Genomic DNA, 10693 nt, shown 5'->3' on the forward strand with positions numbered 1-10693 from the left:
AGAAAAATGTTATGTGGCAACTGCTGTTCTCAAATGCATTCATTTTGTAATCATTTCATACTACTGTTGCTTTTTCAACTCTTGGGTATTCAGATAACAGACAGCTTAATGGTACCAGTTTTTATGTACTATCTTCTGTTTTTAGAAATAATGTTATTTCTATTATGAAAATAAGATGTGCTCATTGTTTTGAAATTACATAACACAGATAAGCCAAAAGTAGAAATAAAAATCATCTGCCAAACAGAAAGTATTACCGTTAACATTTTGTTCCAAATCTTTACAGACTTAATTTTACGCATATGTAAGCATTCAACAGACACACACCAAAATCAAAAAGATCTCCACTTTTGTAAACATTTCCTAGGCTGCTAAAGAAATACTTATTCTTGTACACTATCTCCTATGTTTCTTGTTTGTCTACAGGTTCATATCTGGTTTTGAAATTAATTTCTGAATACCATTGCTTACTTTTTACCTGTTGACTGTTAATTACAATAACAAAGCAAGTCCACTGTAACCAACATTGGCCGTTTGAAGCATATCTTTCCATATGTGCTCTGTTCATACAAACATATGCAAACACATATACACATTTCTATTTATATATAGTGTAAAATTTTTTCACGCATTTTTCCCTTAATAATACATCACAGACTTCTTTTTAGTTTAGTACAGACCATTCCAACTCCTGTAATAGCTGCAAAATATTCAACAGTATGGATGTACCATAATCAACCATTTTACCATTGGTGGATATTCAACTTCCAGTTCATTTTTTGAATCAAGTGCATTATCTTTAATGCTGACCAGTAGCTCCTGCTAGGTAGCCCCTCTGGATCCTTTCTTGTATTCAACAGTCATTAAACCTCAAATATGTACAAGCACTCTAGAGGTAAACACTACCCAGTGACCTCAAAAAAACTCATAGCCTGGTTGGCAGAATGTAAGCAGAAAATGTAAATATGAGAGGATGGCATCATGGTTGCTACAGGGGCATCAGATTTATGCAGGGGCATTAATGGGTCTTCAGAGAAGGAGTTGAAGGGAGGATTCCCCATCTAGCCCAGGGCTGAGGAGGGGTGGAGGTACAGGAAAAGTTTCAGGAAGAGGTGGCTTGAGCTCGAGTTGAAGGAGAGTTGGCCACACTCCCTGGGATAGAGGCATTTCTGCACATGCAGAGGCCAAAAGACATAAGAAAACTTAGCAAGTCTGGAAACCACAAGGCAGCCAGGATGGCTGAACTGAAAATAACTAGAAAGGCATAATAGGAGGGACTTCCCGGGTGGTCCAGTGATTAAGACTCCACGCTTCCACTGCAGGGGGCACAGGTTTGATCCCTGGTTGGGGAACTAAGATCCCACATGCCGTGCAGCGAGGCCAAAAAAAAAAAGAAAAAGGCATAATAGGAAATGAGAAAAAAAGTCAGACCATAAAATATCTTATGGGCCATGTTAGAAAGTATAAATATTATCTGAAGTCCATGGAGAGTCACTGATGAGTTTCAAATCAGGAAAGATGTTTAGCTGTCTGTGCTGCATCAAAACATCAGTCATTCTGAAAGCAGTGTGAAAAGTGGATTGGAGGGACTTCCCTGGTGGCACAGTGGATAAGAATCTGCCTGCCAATGCAGGGGACACGGGTTCGAGCACTGGTCCGGGAAGATCCCACATGCCACGGAGCAACTAAGCCCGTGTGCCACAACTACCGAGCCTGCGCTCTAGAGCCCGCAAGCCACAACTACTGAGCTCACGCACCGCAACTACTGAAGCCCACACGCCTAGAGCCCATGCTCTGAAACAAGAGAAGCCACAGCAAGGAGAAGCCCGCATACCGCAACAAAGAGTAACCCCCGCTCGCCACAACTAGAGAAAGCCCATGTGCAGCAACGAAGACCCAACGCAGCCAAAAATAAATAAAATTAAATCTTAAAAAAAAAAAAAAGTGGATTGGAGTGATGCAAGCCTGAAGACAGGAAGGCCAGGCAGGTGGATCGTGGCTGCATTTCCCAGAGTCTGGGACAGTCAGACCATTGGGAATGTCGATCTGGAGCCCAAGGGGAAATTGCATTGCAGAGACAGATACAGATACTGGTTCTCAATACAGCACAATAGACATTATGGGCCAGATCTTTCCTGTAATTGTGTTTACAGGATGACTGCAGCACCCTCACAGCTCTTCTGCAATGTGGTTGTACCACTAACCTATCAAGAAATGGACTCTATATCCCCTCCTCTTGGATCTGGCTGGCCCTGTGACCAGTTTTCACCAAAAGGATGTGGGAAGAAGTGAGACTATAAAACTTCCTAGGCTAGTCCTTAAGAGACCTTCGGCTTCTGCTTTTGCACTTGGGAATGCTCCCTCAGAACCCAGCCACCAAGCTATGAGAAGTCCAAACCCATGGAGAGACCACACGGAGAAAAGCCAAGGCATTCTGGCTGACAGCCCAGAAGATCTCCTAGCTGATACCCCAGCACCAACTTTCAAACTGTCTTGGACATTCCAACCTAGTCAAGCCAACAGATGACTGCAACCCAGCCAATGCCACATGAAACAGAAGAACCATCCAGCTGAGCCCAGCCACCCACAGAATCAAGAGAGATAATAGATCGTTGTTAAGAAATAACAGATAATTGATAAGAGATAGTTAAGCCATTAGTTCTCTTACGGTTTGTTATGCAGCAGTAGGTAACAGAGTAATCCTTGTTAGAATAATTCCATTGGTTGGACAGAAAGCAAATGGATTCAGACTTGAGAAAAGAATGATTGGTAAAAGAGAAATCATTCATGGAATGAATATCTCCACTTTTTTTTTTTTGGCCATGCCACATGGCATGTGGGATCTTAGTTACTGGACTAGGGATCGAACCTGCACCGCCTGCATTCGAAGCATGGAGTCTTAACCACTGGACCGCCAGGGAAGTCCTATACATGAAACCTATATAATGTTATAAAGCAATGTTACCTCAATAAAAATAAATTTTAAAAAATAATAAAGGTACTGAATATAAACTATTCCTTCCAGAAACTTGACTATAAAGGAAAGAAATGTGGTTACTAGTAGAAAGAGGGGAAGTTAGAGTCAAAGGAGAATTTTTTAAGATACAAAAGGCTTAAGAAAAAGTACAGAGGAAAAAGTTGGGGATTTCCGAGTGATTGAAAGGCAATCACAAGACATGTGCGATTTATGTTCTTTTTTCCAAAACTGAAGGGAGACAAATTAGTTGGGCTTGGGGGTGGGGATGCAGGGCAAGGTTAAGGTTTAAAAAAAATAAACAATCTACCTACCTTTTTGCCGTTTCCCTGAAAAAAGAACACATGGGTCTTGACACAAAGTATACATTCCATAAACATCAAAAAGAAGTAAATTTAAATCTCTTTTCAACCGTGGCTAAAACCAGGAAAACGTCCTGTTCTTTGTTTTCCACACTCTCGGGCAGGGAGGAATAAAGGCTTTTCTCAGAGTGATCCTTCTGGGTTTGTACTAAATGTCTTCAGCAGCTTGAAGACATGGTGGGCAGCCAAGGGAGCCAGCGATCCAGCAACAAATCAACCAGATGGCAACTGCTGGGCAGCCAAAAAGACATTAAAAAGCTATAGAACCAGGGACTTCCCTGGTGGTCCAGTTGTGAAGACTCTGTGCTCCCAATGCAGGGGCTCCGGGTTCGATCCCTGGTCAGGGAAATAGACCCCGCATGCCGCAACTAAGACCCGGCACAGCCAAACAGATACATATTAAAAAAAAAAAAAAGACTAGAGAACTACAAAAGTCAGGATGTAAACCAACTGAAGGCTTCCAAAGAATACAGAAACTTCTATAACATTCTGCCATGGCAACACATTATTCTGTGACCTGATTTTACAGGACTCCAAAGGAAAAAACTATACATTCTAGTGGAGGAAAGGAGAGATTGGCCTCTAAAACAGAATACTAATTATTCTGTTTTTACTTAAATATCACAGATGAAAAAAACTTCCAAAGCAATTTTACATATAAAAGCAAATTATCAATGCGTTTTTAAAGAAAATGTTTTCAAAGCTATAGTTAAAAGCACGTTAAGCATTGAATATGTTCCTACATAAACTATTCTATCTCCTGATAAGTAATATGAAGTGAACCCCAGTGCCATGTAGATGAAACAGTGCAATGTTTATCGATGTCAACTTTCATTGCCTTATACCAAGGTATGCTGGCACAATGAGGGACTTTTATTTTACTACCACAAAAAGTCAATAATGTCAAATAAATATTTGGTGACGGGATCAGTGCACTGTCACTCCCTAAACTTAAACTTGCAGCTTTCTGGCTGCCAGGGAACCGTAACACCAAGCACTCAGATGACTAGCTGGAGGCAGCTTGTCCCGTCGCCTCTGAAGCATCCAGGACACTTGGAGAGGGAGGGCAGAGTGGGATGACAAAGGCGAGAGGCGAACCATGGAATTCTTTTTTTTTTTTTTTTTTTTAAGAATTACGGTAAAATTGGGCTTCCTGGTGACGCAGTGGTTAAAAGTCCACCTGCCAATGCAGGGGACACGGGTTCGAGCCCTGGTCCGGGAAGATCCCACATGCCGCAGAGCAACTAAGCCTGTGCGCCACAACTACTGAGCCTGCGCTCTAGAGCCCGCGAGCCACAGCTACTGAGCCCACGTGCCACAACTACTGAAGCCCGCGTGCCTGGAGCCTGTGCTCCACAACAAGAGAAGCCACGGCAACGAGGAGTAGCCCCTGCTCGCCGCAAATGGAGAAAGCCCGCGCACAGTAACGAACACCCAATGCAGCCAAAGATAAATAAATATTAAAAAAAAAAAAAAGAATTATGTTAAAATTGTTTTGTGTTGCATGCACAAGCACCAACTGATGGGAGTGGGGAGGGTGGCCAGAAACCTATTCAGTGTCCAAGGAAATCCAGAACAGTATTTAACACATTTCTGCAACTTGGTAACAAGGAATGTTACTACCACCTTGGGATGAAAGAGGGACTAATGTGCTACCTCCCAAGAAACAAGTGGTGCTTTCAAGATGGGGCAACTTCATGTACACAAATAAGCCCTGGTGCCAGAGTGGGGTCCAGACCCAGGGCTGCCAATAATTGTAAGACTTTGCATCTGTCATTTAACCATTCCAGGCTTCAGGTTCTGCAACTCCAAAATCAAAGTGTTGGACTATGCGACAGCTAAGCTCTGTTTCTTCTCTGGCATTTGGGCTGCTTCTCATTGGTTCAGAAGTTAAGACAGACAAGAGACTTGAGGGGTTTTTTTGGTTTTTTGTTTGTTTTGGTTCTTGGGATCTTTTGATTGGATCGGGAGGTGTCTGGGGTGAAACTTGAGATTTTAAAATGTGAATCCCAACAAAGACCCAATGCCATGTGCTTTCATAATAAAGCTCTGTGACTTTTTCACATGACAAACCCATCCTTCCAATTTTTTTTAATACACTAAACTTTGCCTTTAACTCTGTAGAACCAAAGCCCAGGTCTACATGTTCATGTACGTAAACTGTGCATGAACCACACACATTTCATTTTGGCTCCAGGTTAAAATCCCCAACTCCAACAGAGACCTGACCCTTGTCTGTAAAAGGGGGATAAAAGTCCAAACTCGAAGGTATTTGCAAAGATTAAATTGGGTGTGGTTTGGGGATAATACTAAGGCAATCCACGCATGAATTAAAACGCCATGACGGAGACTTTGACCCTGGACATCAAAATTCAGGTGACAAAACTTCTTAATCATGATATTTTAGTTGTACAAATGCTTAAACTCCCTCCACCATTAGAAAGCCCCGTCCTGTTGGCGGCATTGTTTCAGATCCAGGCCCACCCCACTCATGTCACTGGCAACGAGAAATGGATGGAGGACGGAGCTGTCGGGTCTAAGAAACCGTTTGTTGGCTGAGCAAGGACACCCTTGTCCCCAGCCCTCCTGAAGATGTCAGGGTACATTTTGCTCTCTTTGCCCCGGTTGCATTGCTAGCTATGGATCAGCAAGTCATCATTTGCTTGCTGTGCTTAGGTTTAATTGTCACAAAAGCCCTATGAAGCAGACATTATTATTTCCACACAAGGAAATCAGGACTATAGACCACAAACAACTTTCCCAAGAGCACACTGCTAAGTAAGTGGCGGGGCTGGGCTTCAAGCCCTGGCATGTCTGCAGGGCCAGGCCACGACATGGGGTGTCCCAGGCAACTAAGAATTTTGCATCCATTCAAACTGATAGCCCACAAACATTCTCTAAATTTCCACTCGTTATCTAGAGCACTCTTGGGAGGAGACCCCATATACACTGCATGGGTTATAGAAGGATTTGTGTACTCCACAAAGTTAACTGACACCACTTTCTGAATTACACTGGTAATATTTTAGTGCCCGGATGGACTGGTGCCCAGCCGGCTTCCAGCTGGCGTGCTCTGTGTCCAGCTCCCCTACCACACTACTGTGTCTCAGCAAATGGTAACTCCCCACCCCATCCTCGCCTCCTGAAGTGCCTAGGACTCAGGCTCCCTGCCTGGGTGGGCAGCCAGTAGGCTGGGCTCCCTGCTTCCCCCAACCCATTACTGGACAATTTCACTTTTACCTATATCATACTATTCACACCATGTCTTCATATGATGCTTTTGCACAGCAAAGAGAGTGAGGCAAGGGATAGGTTCTGCAGCCAAAAAATATGCATATATTTCTTTGTTGAAAAAAAAAAGTTTTTCTAGGCGATATGATTAGCCTAGTTGCAGATCTGAATTTAAGAAAGAGATCTGTTTTAATGTGAGTCTGTTGCATATTTTTGAGTGAATTTATTTCCATTTTTTTATTTGGGTGTTTTGTTCTCTCATGTGTATGTGTGCTTATAGCAATGTAACAAACATAGCAGGGGAGAGTATAACAGAGATTTAAATCCCCACTGGAGATCATTGTAAATAATGTGGAGTCTACAAATTACAATTGAAACTCCTTATCTTAAATCACCAAAGTAAATACCTCTGAGACAGATTTCACTTTGGCTCTCAGTATCAATCTCAAGGCCAGAGATAATTAATCACCTGATGAAACAGTGCCAAAGAGACCAAGGACATGCGTTTGATCATCTTAAGCCAGTTAGCTTCACTTTATTCCATTTTCCCCAGCTGTGGATGAATCAGGGCAAACCCATGAGCAGAGGGAAAATTACTCCAAGTGTAGGCCTAAGCTAAAATGCCTAGTTATCGGTAAAAGATGCCTTTCTTTTTCTTTTTTTAAGAGAGATATCCAAATGGCCCAGGCTAGTTTAACTCACTTGTCTGATATATATATATAACCTGATCCTTCTTGCCTCCTGAGAGGTAAAATAAAATAAATGTCACCTGAATCTCATCATTCCTACAAGAGTATCAGCTCCACAGGGAGGGATAGTTTCTATTTTGATTTTTGCAGTATCTCCAGAGCCCAGAACAGTGCCTGGCACTTAGTAAAACCTCAACTGGTATCTAATCCAGGGATGATTAACCAAGTTTATCATTTACAAGTCACTCTCAAGTAATTAAGGGCTGGTGCAAATTATGCTAGCTCCGTGTGAGTCCACGATTGCAGGCGCAGAATTCAGTCAACAAGCCTCCTGGGTCTTCCACGCTGTTACGACTTCAGCATAAACCACCGCACGGAATTCCACCATTAGTATGGAGTATGGCTCTCCCTCAATTCACAGCAAATATAACTAACCTCACTTAGCCTCCATCCCATTTAAATGTGCTGAATTACAGAAACTGAGGGAAGCAGTTCTCCTACTCATTCCTACAAATGAAAGAGCCCTCTCCACAAAGTTAACCCAATTTCCACGTCTTTAAACAAAGAAAAGCCTCCCTTTTTGGCTTCCAGCATTTTCCCTTTAACCCACAGGGCCCCGTTTCCTCTCTGGGAGAGGCTCCTCTGTGATGCTTCCTGGACCACCAAACCTGCTCGTTAATTGGCTGGAAGAACCACAGTTTAGCAACTCTCAACTCCTCACTGTACTTTTCGCGTCTTAACTTGCCTTGCGTTTCGTTTCTCCAGGTGAAGGGCCACAGCTGCAGAGGAAGCACCACACCTCCTTCCCACACGAACAGCACTTGAGCAAAGTGGTGCCTGGAAGGGAAGACACTCCACGCTGGCTAATCCACTCACAGCAGGTGCTACAGTGAAGCCCTCTTTTATTTAACAAGAGCGCCCTCCCCTTGGCTCGCAAAGAGCTAGCACTTAAACGGAGAGGGCTCCATCAATTTTCTTTTGTGCTGAAAGTAAGCTCTGGAACTTTGTGTATGTTTGCTGGAGTTTTCAGGGCCCCTAAATCTCCCCATTTACCAACTCCCTTATCGGTCATTGTTTCCAAGCAAATAAAAGATCCCTCTTTACCTTTCACTATATGTGGATTTTTCACCCAGGCAGACCCAAAACCTGCTAAAGGGGTATCCCATTCACCACAACCTTCTCTCCCCCCAATATTACATTATCCAAACTCTAACTTAGAGCCCATTTTCTACACCCCAAATTTCTGGACCTGATCAAGACTTAGTGTGGGCCTTCACATGGCCATATATTCTATCTTCCCCCAGTCCTACACTGGTTTTACTCTAAAACCAGGAGTAAATTCTTGTAGAATTCCAAGAGTCCCCTCTGGCAGCAGGGGCCATATAATTCAAGTGGTTTTCGCTCATCTGCTAAAAAGTACGTATATAATGTCATCATTCACATTATATATGGCACAGGGGTGAAATTCCAAAACCTCCCTTGTTTATCACAATGAACCAGAGTGATTACAGCAGATGCTCATCAAAATCACCTGGGAACTTTAAAATGCTGATTCCTTTGCCTCCCAAGAAACTCTGACCCCTCTTGCCCGGCACGGGGACCTGGCATTGGTGTTTCTCAAAAGTTCCCCTGGCGATGATAGTGGCAGCCCAGCCTGAGAACGCCGCTCCAACGGAAAGCATTTTATGACTTGATCATGATTGACTAGTGCTACCACGTCCTCACTTGAAGTAGGAACTCAATAAAGTCCAAGGGCATAAATCTGGGATCCCTGCCACTCTAGACCTTTTTTGTTTCTTGTTACTAGAGTTGTGCAAAACTTGACAGGAAGGGCAAGTTTCAGCTCAACCCCACGAGGCCCGGAAGTGCTCTTCCCCACTGTACTGTGAAGCACAGCACCCGGCACAAAGCAGGCGTTCAACAGATACTCGTGGAATCGATAGGTCTGCACCTAGAGTCACATCCTCCCGGGGTCTGGCTACGGTGTAAGTACGAGGTGGCCCCATGGGGCACTGACTCCTTCAGGTTCAGAAGCCCTCACCTGGGCACTAAAAAGCAGCACCTGCCCCCTCCCCACAGCTACATCCTAGAGCCATTCACCTCCCAGCGCTCCAGGGAAGTTGTTTTGACCTGTGCGTGTGACATGTGTTCAAAGGACCAAACATGTCTGGGCCTGATTAAGAGGATTCTGAAACCGGTTTGGCTATTTTGCCAAAGAATAACAACACTGACATCCTTTCAGCTTTCAAAACATATCTGAGAGCAAAGGTGCTTTCCTTGTCTTGGCTTCGACTGTGCACCCGCAGGGCAACAACGGCCCCTCCCTGGGGAGTTTCTCAGTAGGGGAATGAGCTGCCCTCTCTCCCCCGCCAGTCTCTAGCCCCCCTGAGAGAATCACTGTTTAGAGAAACCTAGCAATCTGAAATTCAAGGAGCAACAGTATTCTCTAGCATCAGTACATCAGTGGAAACATGAACGATATACACTCCAGCAGCAGGGAGAAAACCTGTCTCCATTTCAAAACTAGCTTTGCAATGAGGTGAATTTAGGTCAAGAGGACGGTCATAAATCTTTCAAGTGTTTTTCTTCTCAAGTTCAACAAAGTCAACCAGCAAAATTATATATTTCAGTTTAATTTTAGGGCAAGAAAGAAAAACAAAGTCCGTAAGTCTGGAATTCATGTCCCTTGTATGCTTGGAAGTTGGTACTGAGCATTCTTCATCAAAGAGAAAAGCAAAAAAGAAGGCAGACATCATATCTGAGCCATATTTTTGTACATAAGTGAGTCAATATATACAGAATTATTTCAAGCTTTCTCATTGAAAAGCATTTGTGTTTATTATACAGCAAAAAGGATATATGGCTTGACTTTTCTAAACCCAGAGAGCTTATGGTTTATTTGGATGTGTATTCTGAATACAGTCAATTATTATATTACAATAACCTAATTATAATATGGCATCATTACAGTAATATTTCCAGACTAAGGTTAAATATAGAGAGATTTACAGTTTGTATGTTAAGTGGTTTTGGATTCTTTCTCATTGATTATTTTAGATGACAAAGTTATAATTTAATAAATTATCAAATCAATGCACTAAACAAAAAAATGTGTAATTATTTACATAATACACTGCAACAGTATTAAGGTAATTCTGTTAACATCATACATCAGGGAGGTGAACAGAACCAGCATCCTAAATATATAGAAACTTCCAAAAAACATACACCCAGAAGGTCATTCGTGCCAAAAGAGAACCTAATTCATTAATTATACTTGAGATTTTATCAGCAGTTTTAATTTTTTAGACTTGGTACTGAAGCATGGAAAAGTGAAATGAAGAATTGGAAACACATTCAGACATGTGAAAAGTTTAATTCACTCGATTGCACAAGCATAAATTAAGGTGTGTTTAGTGCCAGATTCTGTGTTACCA

At 42.7% G+C, this 10693-nt stretch overlaps 1 protein-coding gene across 7 annotated transcripts in view; it reads right to left on the reverse strand.

Moving 5' to 3' along the window:
- The window catches only part of DNAH5 (dynein axonemal heavy chain 5), a 323695-nt gene that overhangs the window by 200484 nt on the left and 112518 nt on the right, over positions 1-10693 (reverse strand). The window lies entirely within an intron of this gene.

Source organism: Balaenoptera borealis (assembly GCF_965194805.1).
Source record: "Balaenoptera borealis genome assembly, chromosome: 2".
NCBI classification, from domain to species: domain Eukaryota; kingdom Metazoa; phylum Chordata; class Mammalia; order Artiodactyla; family Balaenopteridae; genus Balaenoptera; species Balaenoptera borealis.